We start from the raw sequence: 9746 nt of genomic DNA on the forward strand, positions 1-9746 counted from the left end.
GGTCAAGGGGCAGCACCCTGGAGTTCAGGAGGAGAGCCACAGGTGGGCCATTATCCTGGGCTGGTGTGCAGGGATGAACATTCCCACCCACCATTGCTGGACCATGTATCTGTACAGCTTTCTCACAGAGTAAATGTTAATATTGTCAAAATTAATTAACAAATGACCTCTTTTAAAATTATTTTATTATTGTATGTATATAGGCGTTTTCCCCTCATGCATATCTGTGCACTGTATGTGTGCCTTGTGTCCATAGAGGCCAAAAGAGGATGTCAGATCCCCTGGAGCTGGAGTAACAGATGGCTGTGAGCTGCCGTGTGGGTACTAGGAAACCCAGGTCCGTTGGAAGAGCAGTCAGTGCTCTTAGCTACTGAGCCGTCTCTCCAGTCCCAACATATGTACCCTTTAATCCAATGACTCGAAGATGACTTTCAAGAAATGCTTCCCCTGAACAAACAAGAGGGCTTAGTGGGAAAAAGGTGCTTGCTGCCAAGTGTGAAGACTTGTGTTTGAACTCTGAGACTCACATAGTAGAAAGAGAAGACTTATTCCTGACCTACACACAAGTACACACAGTAAAAAAAAAGTATATATATATATATATATGAATAAATGTAATAAAAAACTTTAAAAGGAATCAAATGCTTTCTCTGAATACAAGAGGCAAAACAAAACCACTCATTAGTGTGACGGGTGGTGTTTGTACTGGCTGGAGGCAGCTAGCAGCCAATCAGTAGGAGATGTATGTAATAGCACGAACACTTCCCAAGGGCTCCAGGTGAGAAAAGTAGATCCCAGAATATATTTGGTTATTACTCACACCCCACAGTGAGAAACTTCATATCCACCACGATGTTTATATAGAAATAAAAGATGGAGAAGGACAGACAGTGTTGGTGGGATACAGAAACCAGAAGCTTAGATATTTTAAAGGAGAACATGGGATAGTGCAGCCACTGGAGGTCCTTCAAAGCAGTTAAACATAGAATTACCATATATGTGGCATCTTCTTGGTGAAATCCCAGGACTGGGAAGATGGAGGCAGGAGAGTCAGGAATCAGCCAAGGGTCATCCTCGGCTACCTAGTGAACTGGGAGCCAGCTTATGCTACATGGCTGCATGAAATCTTTCTTTTCTTCTTTCTTTGTTCCTTTGTTTGTTTGTTCCTTTGTTTGTTTGTTTGTTTCTTTCTTTCTTCTTCTCCATCTCCTCTTCCTCCTCCTCTTCCTCTTCTTCTTTTTCTTCTTCTTTTGAGATAGGGTCTTACTACATAGCTCTGGGTGTCCTGAAATTCACTCTGTAGATCAGGCTGTCCTTGAAAACAGAGATCTGTCTGCCCCTGCCTCCCAAGTGCTGGGATTAAAGAAGTGTGTCTCCACTGCTACTGTCTCCAATGCCACCACCACCACCACTACCACCACCTGGCAAGCTACATGAGATCTTATTTCAAATAAAACAAAACAAAACAAAACAAAAATAATCACCATATATCCTATTAATTCCACTCCAAGATAGATAGCAAACATAGATAAGAACACAAATTCAGACATGAATATTCACAGCAACACTATAATAATAACCCAACATATGAAACAAGCTGAATAACTGCAGAACCACACAGTGGAGTCTTACTCATCCAGGATGAAAAGAAATACAAAACAACACATGCTACACAGACAAACCTTGAAAAAACCCTCTAAAATGAAAGAAGTCATTCACGAAATACTAAGCACAACTCCGTCTCTACGAATGCCCCAGTCAAGCAAATCTTCAGACACAGAGAACAGAGCACTGATAGACGAGAGACTCCACTGTGTGGCTCTGCAGTTATTTTAACTATCTACTCATCAGTTTGTAGATATTCAGAGTGTTTCACACTTTGGGTTATTATAATAGTGTTGCTTTGATTATTCATGTATGAGTTTGTACCCTTATCCGTGCTTGCTATCTATCTTGGAGTGGAATTAATAGGATATATGGTGATTATTTTTGTTTTGTTTTGTTTAAGCTAAGATTTCATGTAGTCATATCCTACTCTATGTAGGAGGATATGGATGTGAGGTGGGTGCCGTGGATGAGGGGAATGGAGTTTGGGAGATAATGTCTGTAAATACACTGACCTTGAGGTATATACCTGAAGTAGGTAAGTGATATCGTGTGCTGTCGATGCCTCAGAAAACACTCAAATATATCCAGAGTTTTACAATGACATGTTTTACAATAGCAAAAGACAACAATCCAAGTGTTCACCAGTCAGTAGTAAGCCAAGGAAATCATGGTGAAATAGACTACCGGAGACGAAACTGGGGACGTTTGTATGAGTGGGTATTGCATGGTCTCTGCAACACATACCCCGGTTTCCTTGTGTCACACACTGACATCACCGAGCGCTGAGAGTGTCCATGCATCTTATTTGCTTGTGTGTGTTTTGTGCAGAGACTAGATGTCAACAAAGCACTTCCACATCAAGTCTGGCCTCATGCCTGTCATGGTATAGCTATCGATCAGAATGATACTGAGAATTTTCAATAGTTGATAAACAACCAAAAGCTTCAGCTTGGAGATACAGCTTGGTAGTAGAGTATTTGCCTATCATGGATATGGCCCTAGGGTAAGCCCCTAGTACTGAAAAAAAAAAAGCATCATGGTACATAAAATTAAAATCAGTGTCCACAAATAAAGTTTTATTGACACATAGCCATAGTTTTTCAATATGTGTTGTCAATGGCTTTCTTTCTTTCTTTTTTATTATTGAGTAAGTTATTTATTCACTTTACATCTGGATCTCGGCTTCCCCTCCCTCCTCTCCTTCCAGTTCCTCCTTCTTCCCTCCCCTCCCTCCCATCTACCCCTCCTCCCCTTCTCTGCAGAAAATGGGAGGCTCCCCGTGGATATCAACCAGCTTTGGCATACCAAGTTGCAGTAGGATTAGGCACATCTTCTGTGTGCATCTTCTTCTATTGAGGCTAGACAAGACAGCCCAGTTATAAGGGATCCAAAGGCAATGGCTGCTTTCTTAATGATAGACTTGACTAGTTGCCACAGAGATCATGAACCTGCAAAGCCTAAAGTATTCACAACTTGCCCATTAATAGACAAAGTTTGCTGACTATTGGCCTACTAACTATGAAAAGAAGCACTGAAGCCTGGTGTCCAGTGGACTGATCTGGTAGGAGATTGGGTTCCTGGGGGCAAAGGTTCAAGAGGGCTAGCTGACTCTACACCCTTTGGATCAATGAAAAGAAGTCAGTGAGGGGCTGGAGAGGTGGCTCAGTGGTTAAGAGAACTGACTGCTCTTCCAGAGGTCCTGAGTTCAATTCCCAGCAACCACATGGTGGCTCACAACCATCTGTAATAGGATCTGGTGCCCTCTTCCGATGTGTCTGAAGACAGCAACAGTGTACTCACATACATAAAATAAATAAATCTTAAAAACAAAAAGAAGTCAATGCAAGATGAATATGGTGGTAACACAGTAATCCCAAGATTTCAGAGCTGGGAGCAGGATGCTCAGCTCAAGGCTACATTTGATAGATAGTGCACTTAAAGACATCTTGGGGTACGTGACACTCTGTCTCAAAACACAGAAACAACAAAAAAATGTCAACCCAGCTATATATCTCTGTATGCTGACATATTAGGACATGTACATATGCATATTGATGTGTATGTTTTCGTTTCTTTTGAGACAAGGTCTTATTTTGTAACTCTGGCTGTCCTGGAACTCACTAGGTAGACCAGGATAGCCTTGAACCCACAGAGATCCTTCTGCCATCCAAGAGCTAGAATTAAAGGCATGGGCCACCAACTGAGGCTCCTTTTTGGGAGGGGCTAGAAGGAGAAAATCTGAATAGAGGGCTGAGAAGGAGAAAATCAAGTGGTTTTAATTGTGTGTGTGTGTGTGTGTGTGTTTTGCTGATGTATTTTTAAAATTTTAACATTTATTTGTGTATATATGTGGAAACATTGCAAGAGTCATTTCTCTCTTCCACCATGTGGATCTTCAGGGTTTAACTTGGATCTTCTGGCTTTGTGACAGGTTCCTTTGCTGGCCGAGCCATTTGAGGGTCCCATATATGGTTGCTGTTTTATAAGGATGACCGATTATGCATAGTGTGTGTCATTAAAAATAAAGATGTAGGAAAGCCTGGAATGGAGACACATGCCTGTCATCCCAGCACTGGGGAAGTGGAGACAAAAGGCCCATGAGCTCCAGACCCTGGACTACATCAGAACCTGTCTTAAAATACAAAACAAGATGGGGAAAAGAAAAAGCCCACCATCACGATTACAGAAACACATTCATTAAAACAAACAAGAATGGTGCCAGCTTAGGCAGCACATATAACTAAAATTGGAACGATACAAAGATTAGCATGTCTCCTGCACAGGGATGACACAAACTGGTGAAGTGATTCATATTTTAAGAGAAGGGGGAGGAGGGGGAGAGGGAGGAGAAGAAAAGGAAGAGAAAGAGGAGGAAGAAGAAGGAGAATGAAATGGAGAAGGGGGAGGGGAAGGGGAAGAAGGAGAAAGGAGAAGGAGGAAGAAGAGGAGGAGGAAGAAGAGGAAGAAGAGGAGGAGGAAGAGAAAGAGGAAGAAGAGGAAGAGGAGGAGGAAGAAAAGGAGGAGGAGGAGAAGGAGGAGGCATCCATACAGTTACCAATGTACTTTTAGAGGTCTGTGTTCAGCCAGATTGTAGGCTCTGTTGGGGCACAGTGTAGACCCTAGTACAGAGCATAGCCCACTGCAGCCTATCATAGTTATAGAGTGAATGGAAAGGAACAAAGAATGTGTGTTAAGAGAAGGACAGTGGTGGTGCACACCTTTAATCCCGTTGGGAAGGCAGAGGCAGAAGATCTCTGAGTTCAAGGCCAGCTTGATCTACAGAGTTAGTTCCAGGACAGCCAAAGCCGTACAGAGAAACCCTGTATTGAAAATCAAACAAAAAGGAGTGGGGTAGATGAGCACACAAAGTAATGTACACTTAATAAAGAGTGTGTCTGGCTGTGCTAGAACATTCCAAGAAGTTGGGCACAGAATGGCAGAGCAGAGACATTACCCACAGTGCCTTCTCAGACCATGGCTGGGCTGCAGAGCCTTGGTTTAAGGAGTCTCGGCTTTTCAGCCTCTCCTAAGGTTCTTCCCCCATAAGGTACCTGCTTTGGTTTGTCCTTCACAGCTTCTTGAAGGACAGCAGGGGAATCTAGCTGGAGCGGGTGCGGTGCCAGCTCTAGTTGCTGCTGGCTCTGTCTTGTCTGTCAGCACCATCTGTGGGGTCAGTAGTCCCTGGGAAAGGGGAAGACTCTTCTCACCAGTTGTCCAGAATCTCCTACCCAAGGACCAAGCCTATGGTGACTGCAGCAGAAATACATGCCCAGGGACAGCCTGGCTCTAGAGATAGCCAGTGTCACATGTGGATAACTGAGCACATCCTTTGTTTTGCTCGTTCTTATCCTTTTACACACACACACACACACACACACACACACACACACACGTACACTGACATATGGCCCTTTGTGACTGAAATATAGTTGGGCACCGTTCTCCGTTCATGTGCATAGATGAAACCAAGCCAATGCTAGATACAAGATTGCACCAATCAGATTATCCCATTCCCCACGCCCCTGTCTCTGAGATTGGTTTAGAGGAAGGCATGTGTGTCCATGAATGGTAGCCCCAGGACTTTCGCTTTCAAAAGGGGAGATTTTGCCACCATGTGCAGCAATCAACCACAGGAATAAAACTATGATGGAAACAAGAGACCATGGGAGCTAGAGACCAGTTCCCAATAGCCCAGTTTAAACTGGTTTTGTTCTGCCTGAACTCCTAGCTCCAGCTCTTCAGTGTGAGAAACACAAGACACTGTCTTTGCTTAGGCTGGTTTGCATTGGCAAGAGGCATGGCGGCGGTTCGGGCTTGGCTGAGCCTTGGCGTTGAACATACATGGAAGTTTGCTTCATACCCCCTGTCCTCTGCACTTAGGCCCTCTGTGCCTCTTCCTGGGCTGTTACCCATCTGAAAGGAGGCTGCTTCTCTAGCCTGCTCATTTCATCCCTGGGTGAGGTGTCTGACCTGCTGAACATTCCATTCCTCTGAATTCTAGCCCTTGATTCTTCAGGCCTGCTGTCTGCCATAAAACACACACACACACACACTCACACACATGCACACGCACACGCACACACGCACACACACGCACATACACATGCACACATACACAGGCACACACACGTGTATGCTCTCTCTCTTTTTTGATCTCCCTGTCTCTCACATGCACGTACAGGCACATGCACGCACGCACACACACATGCATGCACGCATGCACACGTACATGTATGCTCACACACACATGCACATACATATGCACACACACAGGTACACACACACACATGTATGTTCTCTCCCCCTCCCTCCTTCTCCCCTCTCTCATACACACACACACACACACACACACACACACAAACACACTCATTGTCCTTTATGACTGAAATATAGTTGGCCACCAATTTCGGCCTTCAACCTTTATTGAGCATTTCCTGTGTAACAGACTCTGTGCCAAGCACACTTGTGGATAATCTCCTTTGGTCTCAATAACCCCATCAGCAGGTTTTATGATTATTATTCTCATTTGCAAGCAATGGGAAGCAATAGCTTAGGAAGAGTGACATCAAACAGCCATGTCACATCATGACAAAGCAGCTCATACGAGGGGAATGACCTCAGAGGCTTACTCCAACCCCTGAAACTGTGCTTCTGGCCTGAGTGGGCTCCATGGGCACAGGTGCCCATCCCAGGACCTTGCCAAGCATGGGGCCAGACTTGAGTAGCTCTGGGAAGCCTCTTGGTTAAATGAATGCCTCAGAGGACACTAAGTCAGGAGTCCCCAGGACCTCTCGCAGACAGAAACCAATGTCTCCTCATCAAGTACTTTGGCCCAAAGAAAAACTTTGATGTGGTCAGATGTCATCTTACAGGAACTGGAGTTATGTCCTGGATGAAAAATGCCTATAGCTCAAGACACCTGCTCTGCTGCCAGAGGAAGGGACACAGGGCACACAAATGAGCAGCTTAAACAGGAGGGAAAACAAGTTTTAAGACTTCACTTTGCAAAGGGATGGTGGTGGCACACACCTTTAATCCCAGCACTTGGGAGGCAGAAACAGGCTAATCTCTGTGTTTGAGGCCAGCCTGGGCTACAAAAGGAGTTCCAGGACAGACAGGGCTACACAGAGAAACCCTGTTTCAAAAACAAACAAACAAACAAACAAAACCCAAAACTTTGTTTCACTCTTCAAGAGTGGCTTGTGAATCCAAAGAGGTAAGCCAGGGTCTGAAACAAATTCAGATTCTATAAGATTTCTTCATTTTCTCTCCCCTTTAAATTTTTATTTTTTGGACTTTTATATGATATATTTTGATCATATTCTTTCCTCTGCCCTAACTCCTCCCAGATCATTCCATCATCCAATTCCATGTTCTATTTTTCTTTTACATAACAAGACAACACACGCACGCCCGCGCGCGCGCGCACACACACACACACACACACACACACACTGCAAACTGGGTTTATTTTGTGTTGTTCAGCTGCTACTCCTGGGTGCAGAGCCTGCCCTGGAGAGGTTGTTTTTTACCTAGTGTCACTATGTTGAAGAGAACTGACTTCTCCTCGCCCAGCAGGTACAAATGGCAAACAGCTACTTGGGCTAGGGGTAAGCTTTGTGCCCGTGTCTGCTCCTCTGTGCTGGGTTTTGTTTGGGTTGAGTTTATGCAGGTCTTATGGATGCCATCACAGTCTCTGTGAGTTCATCTGTGCACCTCCCTCTCTTGCTCTTCCAATCTTCCTGCCTTCTCTTCCATCTACAACCCCTGAGCCTTGAGGGAAGGGGTGTGAGTAAAACACCCCACTTAGGGCTGAGTGCTCCAAAGTCTCTCCCTCTCCACACATTGTCCGGTTGTGGGTCTTCATGTTAATTCCCATCGACTGCAAGAAGCTTCTTCCCTGGTGAGGACTGAGCAAGGCACTGATCCATGGGCATAGCAGTCTATATGGGCATATACCCCATGGACCCTATATCTTTTTACAGAATAACTTGCTCAACCGTGTTCACTGCTGCTCTATTCATAAAAGCCAGAAGTTGGAAAAAGCCCAGGTGTCCATCAAATGGTGAATGGACAATGAAAATGTGGTACATTTGCACAATGGGATAATATTCAAAGACGTTAAATAGTCAAGGAGGAGGTAGGAAGAGGGGACCCTCCAGTGAAGGAAAATAGAATACAGTGTATAAAGCAATAAAGTAGAAACTAGAAAAAGAGCTAAATGAAGGGGAGATGGAGAGGTAGGGTAAGAGAGGGACTATGGGAAGGGACAGCTAACTCTCAAGGCCTTTCAAAAAACCACATGGAAACTTGTGCTATTGTAGAAACTTCTTAAAATATATACATGTATAAAAGGAGTTTAAATGAAGTCACCATATAATGTGTGTGTGGGGGGGAGGGACAGCACACCAACTAGACATCAAATGATGTAAAGAGAATCTCTTGTCCTGTACGGAAGCATCACCTGTCAATAAAAACGCTGTTGGCCTATTAGCTTAGGCAAGAAATAGGGAGGTAGGAGTTCCAGTACAGAGAGAAGAATTCTGGGAGAGAGACAGGCAGAAAGAGGAGATTCTGCTCCACAGAGGAAGACTGTCACATGTAACTGGGGACCAGGTAACTGGCCATGTGGCAGAACTTAGAATAAAATAATGAGATGATTAAGTTATAAACTACTCAGGGAATGAGCCAAAACATTTGGCCTAGGAATTTATTCATATAGAAGATGTCTCAGAGTCATTATTTCGTGAACTTGGGCATAGGTGAGAAAGGCATGTTTTTGAGCTATTAGACAAAGCAATACCATAGAGACCCCTTTCACCAAACATTAGGTGCCAAAGATATTGGGTATTCTCTATAACATGATGATAAGACCCTATTGCTAAAGGTACCACATCCTTACAAGTGGAATATGGAGAAAACCAGCTAGTACTCAACTGGCAGCTTCACCCCTACTTACTGGTGTTCACAGTGCTGGATGGTGTTATGCACACCCCTTGGAGGAATAAACTCACCCAGCTAAGAGCACTGTGAGCTCCAATAACTCACCTGCATGTCATGCTCACTAGTGCAACAGAGGCACAAGTTATGGGATAACCAACCATTTTTTGATTGGACCTAAGGCCCAGTCCATGAGATGGAACCTATAACTGATCAATAACCTGAGACTAGATAGGTCATGGTTTCCCTAGAGGAATACCTACGAAAATTATTCATTTTTCTTTTGAGAAGAAATGGCTCTCATAGCATGAAAGATGAAAACAAAAGCCCCCCCCTTTATTTTTGTTTTATTTGAGACAGGGTTTCTTTGTGTAGTCCTGTCTGTCCTGAAACTTGATTTGTAAGACCAGGCTGGCTTTGAACTCAGAGATCCTCCTGCCTCTGCCTTCCAAGTGCCCAAGTGTTGGGATTAAAGGTGTATGCCACCACTGTCTGGCCAAAGCACATTTTTAAAGTTGCATTTATTTTGAGAGAGACAGAGGAAGGGGGGAGAGGGAGAGAGGGAGAGAGAGGAAGAGGTTAGAGGATATTTTGGGCTTGGTGACAGTGTCTTAAGGACTGAATCATCTTGCCATCCCTTAAAGCTCTTTTTCCCCCTGAGACAGGGTTTCACTATGGAGCCCTGGCTGACTTTGCAC

General features: G+C 44.3%; 1 non-coding gene across 1 annotated transcript; it reads left to right on the plus strand.

Annotated features, from left to right (window-relative positions):
* Positions 1–4323: 4323 nt before the first annotated feature.
* Positions 4324–4426, plus strand: LOC114626818. The gene has a single exon (XR_003712296.1). It is a non-coding gene; the product is annotated as a U6 spliceosomal RNA (small nuclear RNA).
* The last annotated feature ends 5320 nt before the right edge of the window (positions 4427–9746 follow it).

This window comes from Grammomys surdaster, unplaced genomic scaffold, assembly GCF_004785775.1.
Source record: "Grammomys surdaster isolate TR1022 unplaced genomic scaffold, NIH_TR_1.0 239, whole genome shotgun sequence".
NCBI lineage: Eukaryota > Metazoa > Chordata > Mammalia > Rodentia > Muridae > Grammomys > Grammomys surdaster.